This window comes from Dermacentor variabilis, chromosome 8 (genome assembly GCF_050947875.1).
Source record: "Dermacentor variabilis isolate Ectoservices chromosome 8, ASM5094787v1, whole genome shotgun sequence".
In the NCBI taxonomy this organism is placed as follows: Eukaryota; Metazoa; Arthropoda; class Arachnida; order Ixodida; family Ixodidae; genus Dermacentor; species Dermacentor variabilis.
The window spans coordinates 6,243,581-6,270,433 of record NC_134575.1 but is presented as its reverse complement, the minus strand read 5'-3'; the positions used below and the strand labels follow the sequence as shown (position 1 = coordinate 6,270,433).

General features: G+C 49.2%; 1 protein-coding gene and 1 non-coding gene across 4 annotated transcripts in view; both read left to right on the top strand.

Annotated features, from left to right (window-relative positions):
• The window catches only part of LOC142589543 (RNA binding protein fox-1 homolog 1-like), a 555,879-nt gene that overhangs the window by 21,780 nt on the left and 507,246 nt on the right, over positions 1 to 26,853 (top strand). The gene's annotated exons all lie outside the window — the stretch shown is intronic.
• Positions 9,005 to 9,077, top strand: TRNAS-CGA (transfer RNA serine (anticodon CGA)). Its single transcript has one exon. It is a non-coding gene; the product is annotated as a tRNA-Ser (tRNA).

Here is a 26,853-nt window from a genome sequence, read left to right as displayed (position 1 = left end):
CACGGTGACGGCGGAAACGCGCCTGGAGTGTCCACGTGATTGCTATCGCGATGAAAACTCGGCCAGCACTCAGCCTCGCGTTGAAAGTCGGCGTCCCGCGAATGAGCCCTCCTGCGCCGTTCCCGGGAAAAAGTAAGCAGTCGCTCCATTCCTTCCCCTGATAAACGATCTTCGGCGCCTCCGTTAGGCGAGCTGCGAGTGCCCGACATCGGCGTCTTCCCTGCCACGCGCAGCACGGTCGAACCCGCCGCGCGATCCCGGCGGCCATCAATCTTCTCTCCTCGCGCCGACAGCGCGAGACAGGCGTCCTCTTCCTCCAACCGAGAGCGCATCCCGTGCAACGTTGCGTGAAGACGTCCGCCGCCTTCTTTCTTCGCTTCCGCTCGGTTGCGTGGCGATCACGTGGGTATGTTAGTTGCGACCGCGGTGGTGGCGACGTTCGAGCGAGCACGAGAGGTTTCGTCGCAAAATGAACTAATGAATGAACTACTTCTGTTGAGCTACAATCCGCGGGGAAAGACGGGGCATGAGATAAGAGAACAGACAATGCAACGCCCTTCCTTACCCTGTCTTGCCGCGCAGTTTGTACCAATGCTTTAGTAGACGAACTAGCCCAGCTATCAAACTTTTTACTCGTGTCGGTTCACCGCCCCACTACAGCTGCATTCTGATGCGGCCATAATGCAAAACACGTCCGTTTAGTTAGCAGTTAAAGGCCCACAGAAAGACAGATAAATAATTTGATAAATAAAAGGCGCTTACGGTGAGGTGCTTGCCTAGCATAAGTGGATTATTTTATTAATCTGCAGATATTCTTATTATAAGAGCAAGCTCCCGTTGCTTTCAGGTGGGCGGGGCTCAATCTTGGAAGGATTCAGTCGTTTGATGTAACGTCTGCGCTCTGTACTTAGTCCAAAAATTCCGAAGCCCCACTACAGGCCTTGTCCCACAGCACAGTGCACTTTGAGGACGATCAACGAATAAATGAACCAATAACTACAATTAACCGGTTCTATTTGAATAAGAAATTCACCGTGCAAGAAAGAAAAGGCAAGCAAAAAGTGCACAAGACTACCTTCGGTCGAGGTACTTGTGCTTTGACGCGAAAGCGTAAAATGGTTCATTGAGCGAGAAAGCCGGCGTCTGTAGCAGCGAGATGGCACCTAAATTCCCATCGGCTGCAACGCCACGCTTTTGCACCCCGACACGAGGGCGCCAAAGTGCACACCTGCTGCTGCATTAGCGCGCCAGGTGTTGCATGGGGGAGACAAGACATCGCCGCGACGCCAAATCACTCTCGCCCCCTCTTTCGGAAGCCTGTGTTATTTGCGCGATTCTTGTCCGCGCAAGCCCTCGCCTGCGTTCTAACTGATCCTCGGTTAAGGCGTAATCAAAACGCGCCAAGGGTCTCAGAGCGCTCGCTTGCCCGCGAGTTCGTACTCGAAGGAGCGCTCAGCGGTGTTCAATGCGACATTAATGCTTTCGCATTCACAGCTCATGAGAAGTGCTTATATTATTTATTCATTATCATTTCTTGGCGCTCTTGTGTATATTCTGTCGTGATGTGTTTTCCGGAGTTTTTATCCAACTCTCTACTTGAGCCGTCCTTGTCGTTCTGGCCTTCTTTTCCGAATTCGTGCCTGTATCCATCCGCTCAGCCAAGTACGAGAGAGAGAAGGAGAGCTGTTGCTTTTCCACGCCTCTATTTACAAAACAAACGAACGGCGCGGTGTTCGCCGAGAACATGAGCGTCTATCCTGACAGCTCGGGAAAGCCTTCCTTCCTTCTATCTATTTCTTTTTCTGTATTTTTTCTACACCGCCAGAAGCGCACCGGTTTTGCCCAAGGCTGGCTTAAAGCCTTGCCAGTCTTTTTCCCCGGTACATTGATACACGCAATTTACATGGTGGATGCAGATTCTTAGCGCCAGGTGGTCCTTGCGGTACTCCATGTGTAAAAAAAAATCTGCGGTTGCATACAGCAGGTATGCCTCCAGCGCCTGACACATGGTAGGCCAACTGCTGTACCATTCTTGAACCTGGTGGCGCCCCGCATAATATTATGCAGCGTAGTCGCGCAACTGTAAATTCGCTCAGATAATTTTCCGTCAGGTTCCTTTGTTTTGGACATAATTTATCGTTTCACTCTATAGGTACAGATGTTCGCTGCTTTCTTTAATCCCCCAATATAGTGGCGTTGAAGTGAACGCGACGAAAGAAATTGGAATCACGTCGGCGCGTTAGGCAGCGAAATCGTCGCCGACCGACGTCATGCGCACATATATGCGACAAATTGACGCCAATCGTCGACACTTTGTTTAACAAGCCGGAGTGCTATTAAACAGGGAGTAAAGGCGACAGGGAGGAAATGTGCATACAGGAACGCGGTGGCAGGCGACGCCGCCGCGAGCAGAGCAGACGAGACACAGGAAGCGCCCAATCGTCGTTAATGACTCGAGGTCAAGTGACGCGCGCGAAGCCGCGGGGGAGCCACCCGCGTCGTCTGCAAAAAGCCTCCGTGCAGACGACTGTCTCGTCTGTTGCTGTTCCTGAACCGTGTCGTCTGCTCCGGGCACGCAGTGCCGGCCTTCTTTGAATAGATAATGCCGCCGCCAAGACGGTTTTGGTGCGCAGACGATATAAATATATATATATATATATATATATATATATATATATATATATATATATATATATATATATATATATATATATATATAAGCGCATAGCTTCTGCGCAGAAGTAAGGCGCGACAACAGTATCGTCTGCAATGTGCAAGGGTGAACGGGAGGGCAGCGCATGTCTTGTTATTCTGCACACCATGGATAGCGGCGCCAAAGTAAATAAGCCGAGCTGAAATGAGGCCGCCTATTGGCGCAAGTGCCTGGGAGATGACCGCCTACACATGAACGCCTACTTGCCTGTACGAGCTTCGCTACAATTCCGCTGCGCTAGTCGCGTTCTGTAGAAGCAAAGCAAATAAAGAAACACAAATCATAAGTCTAAGAAGCGGAACCTCCGCATATTGGCGGAAGTGGCCGAGGTCGAAAGACTGCCATCACGTGCTTACGGCGCAGCTGAGCAACACCATCGCGCTTATCTGTGAAGTGTTTAAGAAGGCTGCTTGGTAATGGCGTAGCAGCTCTTTCTCTCGTTTGTAAAGAAGCAATTATACGAAAAATAAAAACGAGAGAGAAATCTACATTGCGCAATCAGTAACGTTAAACGAGAACCGCGAGAATGCGGTCAACAATAAACTGGACAAACCTGTTATCTATTGCTTATTTAATCAGCTGCGTTACATTATACCCTATGTACTCGATTAATTCGCGCTTTTTTTCGTGGAAATTGATGCGATGTTTGGGGGTGCGATAATTACGCGGGTAGGGGCTAAATAAAATAAAGTGGCTGTAAATAGTGGTGCTCGATCACGCCAGCATTTGTAAATTTAAACGAAATAGTACTTCAGAACAGCACTTACCTTTCTAATAGGAGCACAGGTTCTATACGTGCAGGAACAGCAAATACATTTTTATTTACAGACACTAATATAGCTAAACATACAGTCACTAAAAAGAAAAATAAAGTGAGTCTGGTCCGACCTGTTCAGAGTCGGTGTAAACACTGACGTTGGAGGGTTCGATGACGCCTTACTTAACAAATTTTTGCTGGCCACCGTGGAGTGTACGAGCATTATGCGAATAAATACTGTAGTATGCATTGTCATTTTCCCAATCTTTTCGTACTTCTTCGACCAAAACGCTACACGTAAGGCGCCGACCAGTTATAGACCCCGTCGGGCCGACGCGCAAGCTCTCTGGAGTGCTACGTAAACGGAACTTTCTGGGAGACCGGATTATTACATGGATCAATTAGGGTGCCAAACGCCAAGCCTTCTCGCACGTCGCCAGCACTTAGGGTGCCAAATAGACCGAGCACATTTGGAAGCACGATCGACCACAGTAAGCCAACTTGGAACTCACCGGAGCGAAGTCATATCGCTGCGGACGCCTACGTGTACTGGGCTAACAAAAAATAAAAGCAGAACGGCGACGCACGTCTCGGAGCAATAGACGGCCGCCTAAATGAGCCAAGCCGAGTTCGCTTGGCGATCAAGGCCAATCGGGGACCGCTGGACCACCGGGAGCCAATCACCGCGTCTGTATGAAAATCAGTGACCACCGAGACCGCAACGGAGAAAAAAGGAAAGAAAGAAAAGCAAATGAGAGAAGCAGAGAGAGAGAGAGAGAGAGAGAGGAAGGAACGGGGAATCGATCAGTGGCTACATACGCGAAAATGACAGACGGAGCGAGGAAGACGTCTTGAGAGCAGGACCTAACTTGAAAGCAAGGCAATCTAGTAGCAAGCCTCGCGGGGGGACCTGACGAGACCAAGCTTCGGGAAGACTCCGCTGCATGAAAGGAGCGAGGAAACGGGGAAGGAGGAGCGCGATAAACGATTGGTCAATACGCGAGACTATGTTCGGTATGCCCCCTCCCGAAGATTGGAACGGCACAAGCATGCGCGTCTCCGCTCTGCAGGAGCGCGGCTAATCTAATCGCGTGGCCGGCAGTGGTCCTGATTCGGTCTGGCAAAGGACGGGGAAGAAAAGGCGTATAGGGAACGTATAGGGAAGAAACAAAGAAACGAGGGAACGTAGGAAGTTTTGTTGCCCTGTTGCTACTCAGTCGTGGTCACGTGCCTCGCCCCAGACGTTCCTTTCTTTTGGCTACTTCGCTAAGCGTTGTGCGCATTATTCGTTCCCGCTCTAGGGGCAGCAGTTATAATAGAAAAAGAAAAGGAAGCGGGTACTCCACGGTCAGTTTCCGAGTAGGCACTGCCAATTTTGCCTTCCACTTTCAGCTTTGCTCGCTTTTTACGCACTCGCCATGAAGAGTTCACATGGTATATAGCTTTTGCATTTTGGTTATTTCCATTGTCATAAGAGGAAATCTAAAGCTCTGTGAAATAAATCTTATAAAAAGACGAAAGCTATCTTTTGTACCAGCACCGCCCCACTCCCACTTCTCTTTTTTTTTCTAAATAAGAAATATGAAAGAAAACGCAAAACTATAATACTTTGACATCATCTCCCCACCCCGTCTTTCTGCAGACAAAAGAAAAGCACTTCAATGAAAAAGCTTATGTTTTCTTTTTCTTCTTCCTTTCTTGGGTAGCTGCTAGTTTGTGCAACTTCACTTGCCTTTGTGCAGAAGCAATTTTTCAGGAAAGTTTGGAGACCATATTTTTTTTTTGTCCCGCTATAGATAAGTGCTTTATTTTGGTTTTAAATACTATGTACATAAATTCGCAGAAATGCTTGTAGCCCCTGAGGCCATGTATGTATTCATTTTCTTTTTTATGATTCAGTATTCATAAGGACGGTTCGCCACTCGCTTCAATGCCACGTGCCATTAGCCCAACAGCAGACTCCCTTGAAGAATTCTTTCTTTATCAAAGGCAGAGGAAGTTCCACGTACTTGTAGCTACTAAAGAAATGAACGCTGCAGGCCTGAAGAAATAAATAAATAAAGAAGAAAACATTATTCGATGAAGCGCCTTCGTTTTGTCTGGTGAAAGAGCGTGTGGGTAAAGGATTGGAGAATATTTTTTTTTTCATTTCTCGATTTAAGAGGAAGCTTTAGATCGGCCGCTCCTATCGAAATACATGCGAACAAAGAAATCGTTTTTCTCGGCAACCACTGCAACGATTTTGATGAAGTTTGTTGCATTTAAGAGAAGTTAAAATCTAGTGACTTTTATAATTAAATAGGCTTTTATTTATGCTACCAATTTTTAAAGAAAAATTCCTGAAATTTGAAACGCGAATATCAATATTACAATTCTGTAAACTGCACTTAATAACATATAACAGATCTAAACTGTACATGTACTATGCACCGCTATGAAATATACCACAAATTTGCGAGATGAACTTTTACAAAATCCTCGTAAGCGTTGAACAAATCCACGTAACTTATAAACTCATATCAACTTTCTCCGCCTTAGATACTCAATTAACAGATGCAGTTACATAACTACCCGCCGTGGTTGCTCAGTGGCTATGGTGTTGGGCTGCTGAGCACGAGGTCGCGGGATCGAATCCCGGCCGCGGCGGCCGCATTTCGATGGGGGCGAAATGCGAAAACACCCGTGTGCTTAGATTTAGGTGCACGTTAAAGAACCCCGGGTGGTCAAAATTTCCGGAGTCCTCCACTACAGCGTGCCTCATAATCAGAAAGCGGTTTTGGCACGTAAAACCCCAAATATTATTATTATTAACATAACTATCTGTTTTTTATGCAGAAGTACAGATTGGGAAACTTCGTGCTTCGGTTTATTTTAAACTTTCCAGTTTTGGGGAATTTTTGTAAAGACTTACAGGGTCTGAATCCAAATTCTGCTAAATAGAGTCAGTAACATTTTAACTCTCTCTCTCTCTTTCTCTCAAATGCAACAAATTTCATTGACATATCTATCCAGAGGTTGTGTCGTAAAATCATTTCTGCATTTTGCATGTATTTGAATAGGGGATCAATGAAACTTGTTGTTGGGCGAGCTGGTTCGTACTGTGAGTAAATAAATGTAACGCGCAAAATTCAACGCAAGGACGTAGTAACAGACACGGACCAGCGCTAACTTTCAACTGCCTTTTGTCGCTCATCAATATATGCGCTAAATCGCACACGCGCGAAACCGTGTGATCACATTGTCACAAACGCAGACTATAGCAAGCCGCGCAAGAAACACTTCTCACTATCCATCATAGAAATTGATGGTTCACTTACACAAGCTTTTCCTCGTAGAGATATATAGAATGCTTCCATCGGCTCCCGGGCGGTGGCATCCTGGCTTTTACCCGAAATGTTGATTTCTCGGAAATCCGGCATGCACATGCAAGCTTGACAGAGCGCATTCCCTTTATTTTTAATTGAAAGTTCATGTCCCCTTGCGCGATCGTTAATGCACCGTCCAGTGTGCCCTATGCAAGCCTTTCCACAAGGTAGCGGAATCTCGTAGACGACGCCAACCGCCCATTTATTCACTACCGCCGAACGTGCTTTTTGGCGCACCATCCGGGCTCTTTCTTCTCTTCAGAAGACACTCTGGGTGAAAAGCCCAGCCAGCTTTCGCGGGGCGCGGCAAAAGCGATCGGCACATTGCGACTGCTCGCTATCTTTTTCAGGTTGTGGGATAAGCGATGCATGTACATACATATTGTCACGTAGTAGTGACGGCGATGAAACTAGCGTTTTATTGGGCCCCGAACCTGTGCCCTCAAAAACAGGTAACGCTCAAAGAACGGCGATAGCGGCGAGCGCAGTCGGCGATCGTCGAAAATCTGATCTGCCGGTCAAGCGCGTCGGCTTTTTTATGCACAAGTCATCGAATGTTCCAGAGCAATCGGTGGCGCCAGCGTGTCTTCCATAAAGTTCTACATAATTCGCGTCTCGCGTACATGTTTACACAAGGTTCGGTGATAACAGAACCGTTGAGAACATTAGATAAACTTTCGATATATGCGGGCGCGTCCCGATCTGAGCGATAACATTTGTTAGACGGTGAAAAGCTCTCACCCGTAAAAGATAAACAAGACCACATGTCAATGCCCCCCTCTCAAAGAGCATCGTCCCGATGCTACAAACGTAATAGGAGAGCGAAACACAAAATGACACTTATCAACCAAAAGTAACATAGTAACTAAGAAACAAAGTCCAAAGTAACACAGTCCCCCCCCCCCCCCCCCCAAAAAAAAAAAAAGAAAGTCCAAAGTTCAGTTATGCAATGTCCCAGTTTGTTAGCGCTGGTAGAACGGCTTAAGTCGCACAACATGAACTATTTCAGGTCGTGAGCGTCGCCACTGTGATACCGAAATGCCGTCTGGTACGACCTCATAGTCGAGAGCGCCAATGCATCGGAAGATCCTGTAGGGTCCGAAATAGCGGCGTAAAAGCTTCTGGATAAGTCCTCATCGGCGTATAGGGGTCCAAACCCAAACACGGTCGCCGGGCTGGTACTCGACGTAGCGCCGTCGAAGGTTGCAGTGTGATGCGCAGGCGGGCGAGCTGTCGGGCTTCTTTGGCGCGCTGGAGAGGCGGCGACGTCAAGATTCTCTTCGTCGTAGTGCGGCAGCATGACGTCGAGAGTCGTCGTCGGGTTCCTCCCGTAAACCAGCTTGAAAGGCGTTATCTGTGTTGCTTCTTGCACCACCGTGTCGTAAGCGAAGGTTACGGTACGACAGGACGGCATGCCAGGTCTTGTGTTCGACGTCGACGTACATTGCAAGCACGTTGGCGAGGGTCTTATCCAGGCGCTCCGTAAGACCATTCGTCTGCGGGTGGTACGAAGTTGTCCTCCTGTGGCTTGTCTGGCTGTGTTGCAGAATGGCTTAAACGAGCTCCGCTATAAAGGCCGTTCTCTCTCGGCGCCCCTTCTGGCGCGCCATGTCGCAGCAGGATGTTCTCTACGAAGACTTTCGCCACTTCGGCTGCGCTACCTTTCGGCAGAGCTTTCGTTTCAGCGAAGCGGGTGAAATTCTTCGTAATCGGTAGTGCTCTCTTGCCTTCCAGAAAGTTCTAAGCAGTTCGTGTCGCACATGCAATCAGGTTATACAAGTTTTGGTGACAACAGAACCATCGATAACATTCAAGAAACTTCCGATACATGCGGGCGCGTCCCGCGCTGAGCGATAACGTTTTCGTAGACGGTGAGAAGTGCTCACCCGTTATATATATATATATATATATATATATAAACGAGAAGAAAGGGGGTTAACCGAGAGGGGCCCGAGGTAGGTAGCAGGTAGGTAGTAGGGTGCCTTTAGGTAGCATATGTGGGTTTATTGACCAGTTGCCTTCACCCAAAAAGATCACGTTCTCGTGACGCCTGCGGAAAGAAGGACGTTCCACGTCCGCCGCCAAAGTCTGTGTGTCTTAGCGTTGGCTAACACTCCCAAGGTTCTACTAGGACACATAAATACCCAAGATAGTGGATAGGGAAACAGCGCCGCGGTAGCTCAATTGGTAGAGCATCGCACGCGAAATGCGAAGGTTGTGGGTTCGGTTCCCACCTGCGGCAAGTTTTTTTTCATCCACTTTAATTCCCATTAATTCTTCGTTTCATTATTCCATTTTATTAAGCACAAGTAATTTCCTCTATGTTGTCCTTGGTGTCAGTGTTTGTTTGCTTCTTATATGACTATATAGACCGTTTTTTTCGTAGGCGCCGCCATATTGTGAGCGCAGTGGCGCCGCCTATGAGCAGCGCCATACTGGCTTGGGTGAAAGCGGTCTTTTGCGTGGCAGATATTGGCGGCGAGGAGTTACGGAGTCGCCATCTATCGGAAGCGCCTCGCTGGCGTAGTATGAGGGATCACGCGGCGCTCCTCATAGGTTTTGCTGCCAGCGCTCACTGAAAAAACCACGCGGGGGCTCTCCCGGACATTTCTGCAAGTACTTTCGAAAGGATCGAGAGAAGTTTTTTACTGTCTAAATAATGACCTTGGGCATAATGAAAGCACAGAATCGTTTACAGACGCTATATCTCTTTACCGAATACGTACAGTGAACGCCACTGCGCGCGGTCGCCGCAATGGATTCTCCCGAACCGGCTTCTTGCGTGAAAGGTAGGTAAATGCTGAGAGCAAACTATGTGAAATATGTTCTTATAGTGTTTGTATAACTAAATGGAGCGTAATAGAATGAAGCCTCAATGCAGCGATCGCACGGGTTCGCAGCGACCGACTGCGCGTCTGCACGCTTGTTCACGCACTGTTTCGCTTTTGCCGCGTGCGCCTTTTTGCACCGTGCCATATGAGCTTTAGGCTGCAGAATATGAGCATTTGACAGCATACAAGCAACCATTGTTGCGTGGGCGCTATCAGAGCTGTTCAAAAATAATTTCATTGTAGAGACTTTGACGCCTTTTTTTTTCTTATAAATTCTTGGACTACGTTTCAATAATACTTCTCGAGTTGCGTCGCACTGTATGTTTATCGGTGTTCTCAGCGTGCGATTTCCCCCTGCTTCATTTTTTGTAATCCAACGCATTAATTAATAACACAAACATGACCATATGCCATGCATTTTTTTAATGTGCTTCTTACCGCTACCTTTCCCCTCCAGTGAACTTGACAATATCTATAGCATCGACAAGTTCATAAACCAAACCGTCATGACATTAGTCGGGCAGCGGACTCGGGCGAGCGTCTCAGTGCGCGTTTTCCGAACATCGCAGACACGGCGCCGTAGTAGAAATCTTCCTCGCGTCTGTGCACGCTTGCTGCATACCCGAGTTCTAGCCGATGACTGTTTGCCGGTTTTATGTTTCGCGAGCCAAGCTTCACGCAGCTTCTTGTCCTGCGGCTACGTGTGAATAAGGCTGACACCGGGCTCCGTTGCGTACGTCCGGCACTGCGGCACCGAGCAGTAGCCTACCATGTTGCGCGCCTTCAAAGGCAGCCACTACCTATTGTAGTGCTTTCAAGCGTTGTAAAGTAGACATTCGAAGCGGGAAAATATCGCCACTAAATGAGGACCGCAGCGTACGAGGGAATTTAAGCTCGTTTTCAGCTCGCTTCGGCACTCCCGAAGCAGCCGACGCGTCCGCTATGTCCACGTGATCCCTCCTAGCACGTCACGCCGACGGTGGCGCCCGCTTTTCCAGTGGTGAAGCTCGAGCCCAATACGCTCGGCAGTAGGTTCTGGCGTTTGTTTTCGCGGTCGTGCGGTCTGTTTAGTATGACGTGCGTATTCTACGTGGTAAACGGTTTTGTGAGACGTGCTGAAGTGGTTTAAGGCGTCATGGCCGGAATTTCTGCTGGCGTTGAGGTGCACGGAACACGCAGCGCGATGTGTGCGCGCGTATTCGAGTCTACAATCAGCCTCGGAGATCAATTGTGCATTTCTGAATGTTCCAATCACTAATGTGACCGTATTGCAGTATTAGCCTCTATTTCTAAGCTGCGGTTTAGGAGCCATGAAACATACGCGACGATCGTAACAGCGTGAGCGTGGGTACCGTTCTGCTACGATAGGAGCTGTGATGTTATACTTTGACAAGCGTTCAAACTGTTCGCTGCAGGTTACATTGCGTGACTACTTGGTTCGATGGATGACGTTTCTGCCCCTGAATAAAATAGTTTTGGTAAGTAATAGCAGCATACCTTACAGTCTGAATTAAGCTTGTCCAGCAAAGGGACTGTTTACGAACTGCGCGAGCGTCCTAAGCAGTGGTAGGTACTGTATTACAGATATCTTTGTTCTGTATGCCGCATGGTCCAAGCATACGGCATCAGCGGTTATGTATTTATAAACGTTGTGCGGCGTGACTATGCCAGGCCCTATTGAGGCGTTAGCCCGTTTTCTCTTGCTTCTTCGAGAAAGAGGATTATAACCGTATTTTTTTTTCGGTTGTGTTCGTTCCGTTCTCTACGACGCACTCACACGTATTACGGAAATTTCGTCCTCAAAAATAGGCATCGCATTCTTTTTATGAGATCTCTCATATATTATGGCTGTATGCAAGCCAAAAAGGCAACGCCGAAGCGCACAGCTTACATATGTACCTTGCTGGTTCACCAACCGCAGTTATCGCTGTGTTGAGCAGCGCCATCGGCCTCATGCAGGAAGGCTAGCGTAGACATGTGGTAATTTGAAGCCTACTAGACTTGAAATGCGCGAGAACGATGCCGGTGCATCACAAATATTTGATAGCGCCTGCCGCTTAAATGTTTCGTGGTTGCCTTAGGTTGGCCGTGCACTAGCATTCGCTCTTATGCTTTATGTTTTACTCCCTACGCCAAGCGATCAGATATTGAGCAGATTTACTATTTCATGCTGCTAATACAGTCACCGGTTTTCTTTGTTGAATTTAAACCGATATAAGCAAAATAGTTCACAACACATAAACACGCCGTGACTGATAATGTGCGTACACCGCGGTTGATAAAACGCGTTACATTTTTGCGCCCCCAAGAGATATTTCCGCCTACTGTAGTTACCGATGCACCGAAAGGCTTCCCTGACGACCTTATATGAACGGACATGTCGTAAATTTCACAAAGTACCATCTAAAACATCTCGAAATCGTTCCGCTGCACGCGACAGCAATACTTTCAAGCAGCGCCGCGCCAGATCGCCCAAGCCAGAGAGGAGGAAAGGCTCTCCGCGCGCCCTATCCTCCTCGCCCGATGAAACGGTCTATATATATATATATATATATATATATATATATATATATATATATATATAATGCTTCCTAATAACAGATGAGGCAGAACAATTATATTACATATTGTACACAAAAGAGACTGGGCTTAGAGGAGGAGGTGAAATTCATCATGCCAACTTATGCTAATTTAGTAATTAGGTACATATGTACAGTGGTGGACTAACTGCTCCATTTGCAGCATTTTGCTGCTATTCAACTTGCCTGCTCAAGTGCTGTTTGCGCCAACAGCGCAAAAGTGCGGCATTATCGCGTTTTCACCGCAGTGCAATGTTCTCAGCAGGGTTATGCAACTGCAGCCAACGACCGATTTTTCGGACGTGCCCGATAATTCCGACCACTTCACGGCACCGCCACGGTACTCCATAGATTCAATGTATAAGACATTTCTGATGCAAATACCGTTCGTCGTCCTATTCTCCGCACTTTTCGCCATGACCGCAGGTCCAAAACGGCATTTATTGATGCCACCACCGCCGACATTTTGATATCTCGCCGCCTCGAACAGGTGCTCTCGCACGCAGATCCGCTGGCCAACACCATGGCAACGGTACTCCTAGGTACTTCGACGTTCGCTACCAAGCTTCTTGCGGTTCAGTGCCGTGTTTTCCATTAAAAGGATTCACCGCTGTTAGCAATGGCACCGACCCCGCCATCGTAATCCTTGCAGATGGCTTCGAAACTCGGAAAGCACGACGCGTTGCATAATGCCGGTTCCCGAAAGTAAGCTTCGCCTCAATATAGTGTTGTTACGCGGTGAAGCATGCGCAAAGTGTTGTGGTGAAGCATACCAAGAGTAGGAAGCGGCAATTGTCACGGGATACGCTATGTATTCCTTAATTATAAAGGCGTGCACCCGCCGTCTCCTGTCACAGTACGAGCACCGATACACATGACAATTGTGCTGGCAAGCCTTCAGAGCTATTTCGGAGGTGCCTGTGGCAACTTAAGCCTTTGGGGGGCAGTAAAAGGTAGTCTTTCGAAAGGTCGGTCGGGTATCGGCGACACGAATCGACTCGTTATCTATTCGCAGAGGCCACACGACATACGGGAAGCTGACAAACGCTTCACAACGAAAACAAGTGCAAGGGATGGCAGGAAAGTTGTTCCCCACCGCCATCACCATCTTTGCGACACACCGCACGGGGACATCTCACCACGGCGCCGTTCACAGAGGCACAGTCTCTTGTCGAGCTTCTAGCATTGTTATTGGGCGTAACACACATTTTGTCTAGAGCGGTACAGCATATCAAAGCACATCTGTCATTTGGAATGCACATAAGACATTCGCCATAACTCTGTGTTGTGCCTGACGGAGCAAAATGTCCTAGCTCATCTGTAATTTTAGGTCTGTCTTGCGCCCAGGCGCATATCTTTGTTCTCGTTAGGCTCCAAAATGTTATTTAATTGTTTACAAAATTAAGTTCCTTGCCTACCCAAATAGACATGCTTGCAACATACCGTGCGTGGTACACCGTACGTGGGAAGTTTGCGTCTTGCTTCACTCTTGAGCAGCACTTACTGATTGTACAGTAATAGCAGTCTTCCCTAAATAGCTACAGATAACTGCTGTACTACTCCAAGTGTTCCAAAAAGACAAATTTTCCTGCTCCGAAACTGCTCCAAAATGCTGGTGTGGCCGCTGCTGAACTGCTCCAGAACGACATTTTTCCTGCTTCAAATATTGCTCCAAATCCTCAACTGGCTGGACCACCACTGTATGGTACAGCGGGTCTAGACAGATCTCCAAAGTCGGAGTATAACCGATATTTAAATGGAGATACGACAGCAGATGCGCTGGCACGATTGCTCTTCGTGCGTACAGATTACACCAATCTCGTTAGGCGTTTTGTTTCACCATGGTGAAACGTTTTATTCTAGTCCCCTGGTTTTGGAAACGGTGGGTTTATGTGCCTGCTCCATCTTTAGCGGCGTATTGCGCAGTACTCTATATGTACCGTGACGTGCTAGACTGCACTAGGACCCTTCGACTCTGTGTCTCTCATCCATTTTCTTGTTTGTTTCTTCATTGGGAGTTGCCGCTGCACGCCCTGATCGAAAACCGGGTTCACCGACCAGGCGACGTAGAGCCTTCCTCCACCCTTTCTTTTCATCTACTGCGCGGCGCCTATGGGCGTGGGATCCTCCTCTCTCTGCGCGCGGTGTCCGTGAGCGAGCCCCGACATCCCGCTGTCGCGCTCCCACCGTTGCAGAGGCGCCACGAAGGCGCGATGCGTGTTGCGGCCGGGAGAGGCGCCGCGCACATATGTGCAAGCCGAAACGAGTATAAACGAATAAATACCTGCGTAGTAAGCGCTCGTGAGGGTCGCGTTACGGTTTGAGTTACGACAGGCGGACTTTATACATCTAATGACACTCACTGTAGGTCTTTTGGCGAGGTTACTACAGGATCAGGAAGTAAAAATAAATAAATAAATAAATAAGAAAGCATGAAAGTAAAGTACCTACGTCCTCTATAACGAATAACGTAATGAAGACGTTAAAGGAAGTGTCATTATAACAAGTATATTTACAGAGGTGACCCCGTGGCCTATCGAGACGGGGGCAAGCAGCGACAGAGATCTCCGACAAGTGCATCCTCGCAATGTTCGTGGCGAAAAAGAGAAATAAAGAATAACGCTACTGTAATATCGTTCAAGTTTTTAACAAGAAGTCACAATTATGCCGTGCTTTTCTGTCAGACACCGCAGAATTGAGCTTGGCGGGAGGTGTTATGTTGAGCGTTATGTTATGCCGTAGCACATTCGCTCGGATCGACGCAGTGGCGAAGGTTGTCTGACCGACACGTATAGCATGCAACGCCTGCCTGCGAAAAAATGAAGAAAGAAGAAGACGGCTAGGGCGAGGTACATTTCGCACATTGGCATAGAGAAAACTACTCGGAATATAGAACAGTATTGTGTGCGTAATTCTATTTTCACTGTCTGTCTCACCAAGAGAAAGTCAAAACGTGTTTCTCGGGCACCTCGTGTCTCTGTGGCACATTTACCCCGCACATGTTAAAGGGATACGGCGGAGCATTCGCCGCAATACCTGTGTAAGGTTAGACCTGCCTGTATCTACCACCATTCTCCCAATTCCCCTCACCTTGTATGAGGAGAGAGCTGAACAACGTTTGATGAAGGTCACAGTGTAGTATATTGTATACATTATCACCTGCGTTCTTTCTTTTTCCCCAACAATATCGAAGAATATTTCGGTTACCATTTCATTGTTCTAGCTAGACATTCGCGAAGAACTACATCTTTTGTACCGCCTTGTTTTAGCTTAAAAGAAAGCAAAGACACTTTTGGCGTCCTAGCTTACCTGATTCGTTCGGATTTGCTGACAGGCAGCGAAAACAGTCCACGTCTCTGCGACAGCCCGTTCCTCCGATGGCGAGGCGCGCATACAACGATGGTTTCTTTCTTCTTTTCTTCAGGCAAGTAAATATGTCAAGCGTTTAACATGATCGATGCAGAGCAAAAGAAAAAAAATGCGATCTTGCGAAATTCACGCGATAACAATGCAACGGCAAATGATGAAACCAATTTCGAAGTTGAGACTAGCGCGCTCGACCATATATAGTACATAATACAGCGCCGCGACTGTATATACTCCCGCCCCAGTGAATGTGCGCACTGCGGGGAAGAACGCTATACGGCGGACACTTCGACCTGCATTTCTGTCCACCCTGTAGACCGCGGTCAACAGGGTGGACAAAAATGCAGGAGGAAATAATAGTCGGAAGACAATGGAGGCAGTGAACACAGTAAGCGTCATGGCCCTGACGAAGACAAGCGACTTGTCGAAGCGCTGGCTTCAGCGACATTCCTTGTTCGACCGCTGTTCACCACAAAAGTAAAAATGTCGCACGCGATCGAGGGAGTAGGCTGAAGCCAGCAACGACTGCTCAGGCGGATCCGGGTAATTCCCGCACGCATGCACGCGCACCGGCTGCACACCTGTGAAGCGATCAATCGCATGGCGATCCCAAAGGAGCCTCACGGGATCGATCGGTGTCCCGTCGGATCTCTGCGGTGGAGGCTACGAAGGGCTGACACAGGCAGACGCCCTTCTGTAGCTTTCCTAATCGCCTAACCGCACTCGATTCACACAGGAACTCACGAACACTATTCGGCTCAGTTGGAACTCGTAGGGTGTTCACTAATAAAATGAGGCGAGCATGCGCACGAAAAGCGACCGAGTGCCGATTAACGTTGCGAGGATTCGACGTAAACGATAGCTTACTGCGGGAGAGAGCGCCGCGCGTAGTGCGCAGCGAAGGCAGATGTTCTAGAATACATTCCAAGTAGATCCATGAGATGAGCACACGTACATTTCAAAGTGTGCGACTTAAGGTAAAAAAAAAAAAAAAGCCATAAAAGCAGCCGTATTAAGCGAAAGAAAATGGCGAACCATAGAAACTTCTCAAATCGCGTTCAAATTCTGGAATAAAGCGTGTTTGTTACGCGTTGCCCTCGCTTTCGAATGATTTTGAATTTATTAATTTATATACGTGTATCATTCCTCGAGATAGTTTCGCTTATGTAAACGTGACGACACAGTCTGTTCGTGTATAACTGTACGCTTCAGCAATATGTCAACAACATGTATTCTTGTCCTTGCCGTTAATGCTATGTTTAAAAGAAAATATTCTTTCTCGATTACATCTTCGGCTGCCGGCAAACAAGCGCTGGAGTTACTGAGGCTGCGGGCCCGCGAAATCGCCGTCCGTTTATCGTGGAAATAGACGGAAACAAATTTATTTATTTATTTATTTATTTATTTATTTATTTATTTATTGGTTGACTGAGCGAAATATACTCCTATTCCTGCTTCTCATATCTTGGACAGCCTCGATGGGTAAAGGTTGCTCTTACGGTTCACAAATACCTTCACTTGGCAGACACAAACGTCTTCTGAAGCGACGCAATACGATGCAAATAAGCATTAACACCACGTTCGTTTGACATACATGTCGAAAGCAGGTCCGGTGTGTGTTTTTTGTGAGCCCGTGTGATTTTTTTCGGCGGCAACGGTACTGGCCGCTCGCGTGCACCGCAGTTTCCAAGGCAATGCGATAAACGTGCGGCACCGAGCGTAGAATGAGAGAGGGAGGAGGGTAAGGAGGAAAGGAAATTTCCACGACGCGCGGGCGCATCCAGTCGTGCTCGTGTCCCGATGGGTTGCGCGGAAGCGCACCTCCGGTCTTCCTGCGCAGAAGAGCGATTTTTTTTTCACCCTCTCTCCGACAATGCACCGTTCTCATCGATGGCGAGTCGTGCCTGTCGCGGGCTTCGAGGCCAACGTGAGATGATATTTCTATTGGCATTTCCTCTGAAGCGGGGCGGCGACAAATAGTCACCGACCCGCTTGAGCTAATCGGGTATTACAAATATGCATAGCAGTCTAGGATATTGCCTATCTTTCCTTGATTTTTTTTCTCTCTTCATTAGAACCTCTACCTTTATATTGCAGTTACCAATGTGTGTAACGACTCCCGCTCTAACAATTTCTTCCCTGCCTTTTCTTTTCTTTTTTAATTTTCGGCAATACTCTGAACGTCTCCTTCCTATCTGAACTACTGACAAGTTGACACTTCCACCCGCTTTCTGTCCTTGCCTTTCTGTAAACCGGCAACGTCATTTCCTTTGCATACCAGTTCTCCAGTAATCGATACGGAAAGTTGTTGCTCTTAATTTTCGAAGCAACCTGCATATATCGTACTTTGCGAAGGTTCCGGTGCGCTTCGTGGTGGCAGACGGGATAAACTGGTCATAATTTAACTGCTGCGTATGGTAGAACTATTTTTTATTTCATTCCAAAAGAAGGCCGTCAGGATAATCTGGAAGACTCTGTAGACTAACATCTGTGAAGACAAGGTCGTTACTACCGCCCATGGTCAGGTACCACCTGTTTGGATCCGACCGCTGGTACGATCTGTTGGGAACTCGGCGCTGACGCCCGTGGTTGTACCTGGGTCGCAAGCCCCAAGGGTAGCGTTGGCCTGGTGGCCTGGGGTACAACTGGAAGCATCCGAAGGTCCCGGCAAAGCATGAGTCGACTGGTAACAACGAAACAACTTGTTTATTTTAACATCGCAAAGAGTTGGCGGTCAGGTTTGACCGAAGTAGAGAGACGGGAGAGCACTTCACTCAACAGAAGAAATCGGAGCCCTCCTTTTGGCGTCCGGGGGCAGCTGTTTTTATACTCTCGCAGTTGAGGGCAAGAAGGAACCCCTCAAAAGACGAGCACGTGAATGTACAATGGGCTAATGGTGACGCACACTGTCGTAGCGATGCCGTAGCACCATGTCGAGCACGATCTCGTAGCACCCTGTCGTGGCGCTGCCGGTCGGACACAATGACTGTAATGAGAGGATGGTCCCTGCTTTGGCATCGCCTGTTTCGGGCACAATGACTGGAATGAGATCCCTGCTTTGGCATCGCCTGTTTCGGGCACAATGACTGGAATGAGATCCCTGCTTTGGCATCGCCTGTTTCGGGCACAATGACTGGAATGCGAGGATGATCCCTAGGCGGTCGCATCGCCGCAGTCGCGCCTGGAAACACCTGGCGATGAGTGTTGCGGCGACGACGATCGGGCCAAAATGTCTGCCGCCCCGCCGCAGTCGCGCCGGCAAAACCACGTGTCGCAGGCGAAACGCAACAGACCGCCCCGCCGGGGGAAGGAGATCCCGATGGACAGGGGACTGCATCCGCTGTCCGGAGGGATGTCGCTCGATGATGCTCATAACCGAAGTCGGGCGTCCCTCGACGTTTCTTGAGCGCAGCGCACAGAGAAGGCCTCGTTCTCTCGTTCAGGTTCGCACGGGACACTGCAAAGTGACTTCGGGAGAGTTCACATTTTTGTTCTCGTTCCCGGCAAGCGTTAGAACTACGCTGAAACTCAACCGCTCAGTCAGCAAGCACGGCACAACCCTCACTAAGCCCTGCCAGGCTCTTTCCCCTTTTTATACCACTGCCTAGTTCCTTACAGTAGTCTAGCATCACTCAGAACGCGTCCACAAATTGAAAAATTGCACTAGAAAGCATATCATCACTTTGAAACACTAAACAAAAGCAATATGTTAAAAAAAATCCTGCCTCAGGAAGAAAAACATCAGTAACAAACAATTTTGAGGCTGATTCCTACGTTAGGGGCTTCGACTTAAGCCATCGGCGTTACCGTTGAGACTCCCCTTTTTGTAACGCACCTCAAAGGAATATTGTTGTAAAGCGAGGCTCCAGCGCAGGAGGCGGCCATTTTTGGGAGAGATGGTCTGCAGCCATTGGAGAGGGCAGTGATCCGTCTCAATGATAAACCTCGAGCCGGCTAGATAGCATGACAATTTCTGAACGGCCCACACGAGACACGCACACTCTTTCTCGGTGGCGCTATACGCCTGCTCACGACTGGTCAGCTTACGACTAGCATACAGGACGGGGTGTTCTACTTCTCCATTTTCCCGTTGGCACAGTACAACGCCCATGCCTCGCTCACTAGCATCGCACTGAACAATGAACCCTTTTGTATAGTCTGGCGATCGTAGCACAGGCTGGCTTGTTAGGGCACTCTTTAGGGCGCTAAAAGCTCTTTCCTTTGTCTCGTCCCAGACGACTGTTTGAGGCTCTGTCTTTCTTAGAGCATCCGTCAGGGGAGCCGCGATATCAGAGTACCTAGGGATGTACCTCTGATAGTAGCCGGCGACACCTAAGAACGACCGAATATCGGTCTTTGTGCGCGGTTGCGGAAAGTCTCGCACAGCGGCCACTTTTATTTCAGAGGGGCGGCGACGACCCTGACCAATCACGTGACCGAGGTAGACAACCTCGGCCTGTGCTAACTGGCACTTAGAAGCCTTTACTGTCAAGCCCGCTTCGCGCAGGCGGGTTAGCACTGCCCGCAAGTGTGCCATATGCTCAGACCAGGATGCGGAGAATATCGCTACGTCGTCTAGATACGGTAAAGCGAATTCTTGCTGTCCCCGCAACACTTTATCCATGAGACTTGAAAAACAGTATGGCGCGTTCTTCAAACCAAAACTCAACACTTTAGGACGGAATGTTCCCATTGGTGAAATGAACGCCGCATACCTACTAGCCTCTTCTGTAAGTGGAACCTGCCAATAACCCCTGACAAGATCTAGGGTGGAAATAAACTGAGCGCTACTAACTTTCTCAAGGCGCTCCTCGATGTTAGGGATCGGATAAATTTGATCCTTAGTGATGGAATTAAGCCTGCGGTAGTCGACGCAAGGACGAGGTTCCTTGCCCGGTACCTCAACTAAAATCAAAGGGGAGGTATAATCACTCTCACCTGCCTCAATAACACCGAGCTGTAGCATTTTCTTTACCTCAGCCTCCATAATATCGCTCTGGCGGGGTGACACCCGATACGCCTTGGATCGTACTGGCTCTGTGGAGGTAAGTTCTATATCATGAGTAAGTACAGAAGTCCTACCAGGCCTCTCAGAGAACAGACCTTGAAACTCTTGTAATAGCTGGTGTAGTTCGGTTTTCTGCTCGGGCGACAGCGGTGCTTTACTGATAAGGTCACTAATGACTTGACCGGTGTCTTCCCTGTTCGTCACTGAGCCTAGTCCCGGAAGCTCGACCGGAAGCTCTTCAGGAACGTTTACCATCATGCACACCACGGCTTCCCTTTGTCTATAAGGTTTGAGCAGATTACAGTGGTAAACTTGCTGTGCTTTCCGCTTTCCTGGCAGACTTACCACGTAGTTAACGTCCGACAGTTTCTGAACAATTCGCGCTGGGCCCTCCCACTGCACGTCTAGTTTGTTGTTTAGCGATGTGCGCAATATCATGACCTCATCGCCAACCTCAAAACGACGGGCCCTGGCTGTCCGATCATAATAAACCTTGGCCCTCTGCTGGGCCTTTGTCATTGCTTCACCTGACAACTCCTGTGCCCTTCTTAAGCGTTCGAGGAGCTTAAGCACGTACTCCACCACGACTGGGTCGTCGCCCCTACCTTCCCATGATTCTCGAAGCATGCGAAGCGGAGACCGAAGCGAGCGACCGTACACCAGTTCAGCTGGCGAAAACCCCGTAGCTGCATGCGGCGCGGTCCTTAAAGCAAACATCACCCCAGGCAGACACAGCTCCCAGTCAGTTCGATGTTCAAAACACAACGCTCTCAACACGCGCTTCATGACGGAGTGGAGCTTCTCAACGGAATTCGACTGTGGGTGGTACACTGAGCTGTGTAACAGCTTTACCCCACACCTTTCGAGAAAAGTTGTCGTCAAAGCGCTAGTAAACACTGTGCCCTGATCTGATTGGATTTCCGCAGGGAAACCAACTCGCGCAAATATGGACAGTAGTGCATTGACTATCTCAACTGAGCTGAGTTCTTTAAGCGGCACTGCTTCAGGGAACTTTGTCGCTGGGCAGATCACAGTCAAAATGTGTCTGTACCCCGTGGCTGTTACCGGCAGAGGTCCCACAGTATCAATAACGAGCCGTCTAAAAGGCTCCGTTGTGATAGGTACCAATTTCAACGGCGCCCTTGATTTGTCCCCTGGTTTGCCCACCCGCTGACAAGTGTCACATGTCCTCACGAAATGGTCTGCGTCCCGAAAACACCCTGGCCAATAGTACTCTTGCAAGAGACGGTCCTTAGTTTTCTTAACTCCTAGGTGTCCGGACCACGAACCCCCGTGTGACAAGCGCAACAGATCCTGACGATAGCACTGAGGCACGACCAGCTGATCGAACTCCACTCCTCTGCGGTCTAGATACTTCCGGTACAGGACTCCACCCCTTTCCACAAAACGCGCAGTTTTCCTGGCGATACCTTCTTTGACATTGCAGCGCACGTTTTCCAGGCTGCCATCCTTTTTTTGCTCGGCTATCAAAGCCGACCGGCTGACTTTTAGCAACCTATCAAGTCCGTCTGACGTAGGCGCGATGAGCAAATCAGTAGATAGCTCTTCTAACTTTCCCGTGTCGGGCGTTTCCTCTCCAGTATCTGGCGCCTTTAACGTTACAGACTCAAGTTTATTCAGTTCGGGCGTGCTCGGAATATCAGCTTGCTGCGCCTCTGACCCTTTTTCGTTGTTTGATAACGTCGGCCCCGCAACTACCGCCTTTGCAGCGAGCTCCCGAACCTTCGATCTGGTTAAGGCCTGAACACTAGCTTCACCAAACAAAAGCCCCTTCTCGCGCAGGAGGTGATCGGACCTGTTTGAAAATAGGTACGGGTACTGGGGTGGCAGCATAGATGATACTGCCGCCTCTGTCTCAAGCGCTCCGAAAGGTCCTTCAATAAGCACCTTTGCTACTGGCAGACACACGCTATGAGCTTCCACGGCTTGCTTGATCCACGCGCACTCGCTCGTGAACATATGGGGTTCTACGTAAGATGGGTGAACTACATCCATCGTAGCTGCGGAATCGCGAAGCACTCGGCACTCTTTCCCGTTCACGAGGAGGTCTCGCATGTAAGGCTCGAGAAGCTTCATGTTCTCGTCAGTGCTGCCTATTGAAAAAAACACAACTTTTGGTGTTGTTTCCGGACACTGCGCCGAAAAGTGACCCGGCTTCTGGCACGTATAACAAACGCCCGCTCGCCTCATCTCGAACCGCTTTCTGCGTTCGGCTTCGGCTGTTTCTTTACGTCTGGTCGGACTGCTTTCACTCGCATCCGCACTACGCGTGTCCTCCTTTAATCTCATGGGCGTGAACTTTGGCCTCTCAAACTTCGAGCCAAATTCACCCTTTTGACCGTCTTTAGCTCCGCGAGCCCGACGCGTCACAAACTCCTCGGCTAGCTCAGCGGCTTTAGCCACCGTACAAACGTCTGGCCTATCCAAGACCCAGTATCGCACGTTCTCCGGTAACCGACTATAAAACTGTTCTAGCCCGAAACACTGCAGAACTTTATCGTGGTCACCAAACGCTTTCTCTTCTTTGAGCCACTCCTGCATGTTCGACATAAGCCTATACGCAAACTCTGTATATGACTCACTTCTGCCTTTCTCATTTTCCCGAAACTTCCGACGGAACGCCTCCGCAGACAGCCGGTACTTTTTTAGAAGACTCGATTTCACTGTGTCGAAATCCTCTGCCTCCTCTCTATCCAAGCGAGCGACTACGTCGGCCGCCTCGCCGGGTAACAAAGTGAGCAAGCGCTGTGGCCACGTTTCCCGAGAGAACCCCTGCTTCTCGCACGTTCGCTCAAAGTTAACCAGGAACAAACCAATGTCCTCTCCAAGCTTAAACGGCCGCATCAGGTCAGTCATTTTGAACAATACGCGTTCTCCTGCACCGTGTGCCCGACTTCCATTACGAGCGCGTTCCATCTCTACCTCAAGACGCTTCATTTCCAAAGCGTGTTGACGGTCACGCTCTTCTTTTTCTTTCTGCTCTTTAAGTTCGCGCTCCTGTTTCTCTTTTTGCTCTTTAAGTTCGCGCTCCTGTTTCTCTTTTTGCTCTTTAAGTTCGCGCTCCTGTCTTTTTGACCTCTCCTCAATAGTCTCAAGGCATTCCGACAGCTCGTCATCCTCAGCCTCTAACTCAAGAATAGCCTTTAGCAGTTCAGGTTTTCTTAGTTTGTCTGAGACATCCAGACCCAACTCTCTTGCAAGCTCTAACAATTTCGGTTTGCGCAACGACTTCAAATCCATGGCTGCTCTGAATGCTGCTTTCTCTACTGCTTACTATTGTCTTGCCGCAAACTAACCCGGCAGCAACGACAACCACAATTACCAGCTCTGTTTCTGACACTAACAAAAGCCTGGCAAAGCTCAGAAGAAGAAAGTCCCGCACTCACCTAACCTCGCAGGCAGGAATTCCGCGCAGTCGTTCCGCTGCAGGCAACCAGTCGTCACACAGGGCTCGTTGCACTGCTCCCGGATCGTCGTTGAGCTGCTCAGCATACAGTCAACTGCATCTCTTCGCTGCTGGCCTCCGTTGTCGCGATCTCACCGCTGGCAGACAGTTGTTTGAAGTCGTAGGCGATCTCACCGCTGCCAACCAGATGTTTGGATCGGACTGCTGGTACGATCTGTTGGGAACTCGGCGCTGACGCCCGTGGTTGTACCTGGGTCGCAAGCCCCAAGGGTAGCGTTGGCCTGGTGGCCTGGGGTACAACTGGAAGCATCCGAAGGTCCCGGCAAAGCATGAGTCGACTGGTAACAACGAAACAACTTGTTTATTTTAACATCGCAAAGAGTTGGCGGTCAGGTTTGACCGAAGTAGAGAGACGGGAGAGCACTTCACTCAACAGAAGAAATCGGAGCCCTCCTTTTGGCGTCCGGGGGCAGCTGTTTTTATACTCTCGCAGTTGAGGGCAAGAAGGAACCCCTCAAAAGACGAGCACGTGAATGTACAATGGGCTAATGGTGACGCACACTGTCGTAGCGATGCCTTAGCACCATGTCGAGCACGATCTCGTAGCACCCTGTCGTGGCGCTGCCGGTCGGACACAATGACTGTAATGAGAGGATGGTCCCTGCTTTGGCATCGCCTGTTTCGGGCACAATGACTGGAATGAGATCCCTGCTTTGGCATCGCCTGTTTCGGGCACAATGACTGGAATGAGATCCCTGCTTTGGCATCGCCTGTTTCGGGCACAATGACTGGAATGCGAGGATGATCCCTAGGCGGTCGCATCGCCGCAGTCGCGCCTGGAAACACCTGGCGATGAGTGTTGCGGCGACGACGATCGGGCCAAAATGTCTGCCGCCCCGCCGCAGTCGCGCCGGCAAAACCACGTGTCGCAGGCGAAACGCAACACACCCAATATTATGTAGAGGCGACCCAACAACTGGTGTATTCTGCACGATATGGGCCGGATTTGACTTCATGCACAAAAGCGGCCCAAAAGTGCAACAGCACGGCGAGATCAGTGACGTCACAGTGACGTCGTCGGCTTCCTGGTCTAGTTCCTTATTGTGTGTTTGGGTGCGAAATACGAAGACAGGAGGTCGGCTTCCGTTTTCATGGCTGATATAATTCGTAATCATAACACCAATTTAGGCTTCATAATCATTCACATTAAGACTCAGGATATCAATTTCGGAGCTAATAAAAGTCTTCTTCCGTCTAAGAAATGGAACTTGGCGCTTGGAAAGTACGCTCTACCAGTTTAAACTGATCCAATGTTGATATGCGGTGCTCTAAACGTTCAGGCCCTTTCATACCGCCCTCCCTGCTGGGCCCGCCAGAGGCGCTGTTCCATACCCAGATCGCGCTGACCCGTTATCTGGCATCGACAGCAACGACTTGGGGCGGAAACAACAAAAAGACTCGGTTTGTTCACAGTTTCTCTGGCTCGTGATGGCTGCCCTGCGATTTCAACTATTTCGTCAGCATTCCTGGACGTGCGGCCAGTGTAACGGTTGTGCGCACGTACATTCTGTGCCCGTATATTTTGTGCTTCCTGGAATAAAATTGGTTGCGAGTATGGCGCTTCAGTCTCTTCGCAATTCTTCGGTTGATCTTAAGCTTGCGCAGCACACATTTCTTGAACACTCCGACGGCTGCATAAAAAAAAACTAATTGTAGTGCAGGTTACGGGCACAGAGTCAATATGGTATACTTAATCCCATGGGAACCGGGGCGCTATTCTGGACGTGTTCAAATTGCACCATATTGTCAAGTTTGGTACTGGCGGCATTTTGAGCCAATAAAAGAGGCTGTAGCAGTCTTCTGGGCCTCTGATTGGTTAAAAATGCCGCCATTACAGGGATTTCGACATGGCGGAATTTTACCACGTCCAGAATAGCACCCCGGGTTCATCTTGAAAAAAAATTTGGGAGAAAGGAAAACTACGAACACTAAGAATGATGTAAATAAGCTAGCGTCTCCTTTTGCTCATTTCATTTCCTCGTTGTTTTTTTCGCCGTATCTTTCAAAAAAGAACCCAGTGCAGAAAGGGGCGACTGCCGGAGGCAGCATCCGCAGAGCCAATTTGTAGGTCGCGTTGCTCCGCACCCGCTTTCGCCGTTTTTGTTCCCTGGCGTCACAGCGACAGCTGGCGGCACCTGTGCTTTGCCCCGCGAATCGAGAGGCAGCACAGCAGCGCTTTTAGTCCCCGAGCACCGCGCCAGATGGCGCCAAAATCCCGACCGGCACCGCGCTGCCGCTGCGTTAGTCGCGTCACCCCTTCGGTCCCTCCAGTCACCGCCTGCTGCTTAACTAGTGCATTAGATGGACGGATGGATAGACGCTTACATAATTCATTAAATATTATGAGGGGGCAATTGTCAGAGGTGGGTTCCTCATTCCAGGACTCCAGTGGTCGCCGCTGCTTGCCCATTGCTGCATAGGTATCGACTCCGATGGCGAGGCGAAGGCAGGCAGCGCTCCGAAAACGTGTGTGCGTGGAGCTCGGGAGCGTTGCTGCAGTTCCCGACCCATATTCCTCCGCTCTGTTGCCACCGCTCTTATTGCAGCGAAGCTTTCTTCGCCTCTTCGTTCGACTTCGACGCGGCAGAGAGGAAATTGCGACGCGAGAGACTCGTTTGGACCTTTGCACCGCGTCGAACATGCACAATGACTTCTAGCTCCTTGGGCGTCGGTACATTAGCCTCTTCACAGACCCTTCTGTTGTTTTCCTTCAGTGTGGGACACCTGACCGACTCACTGTTGTCTAT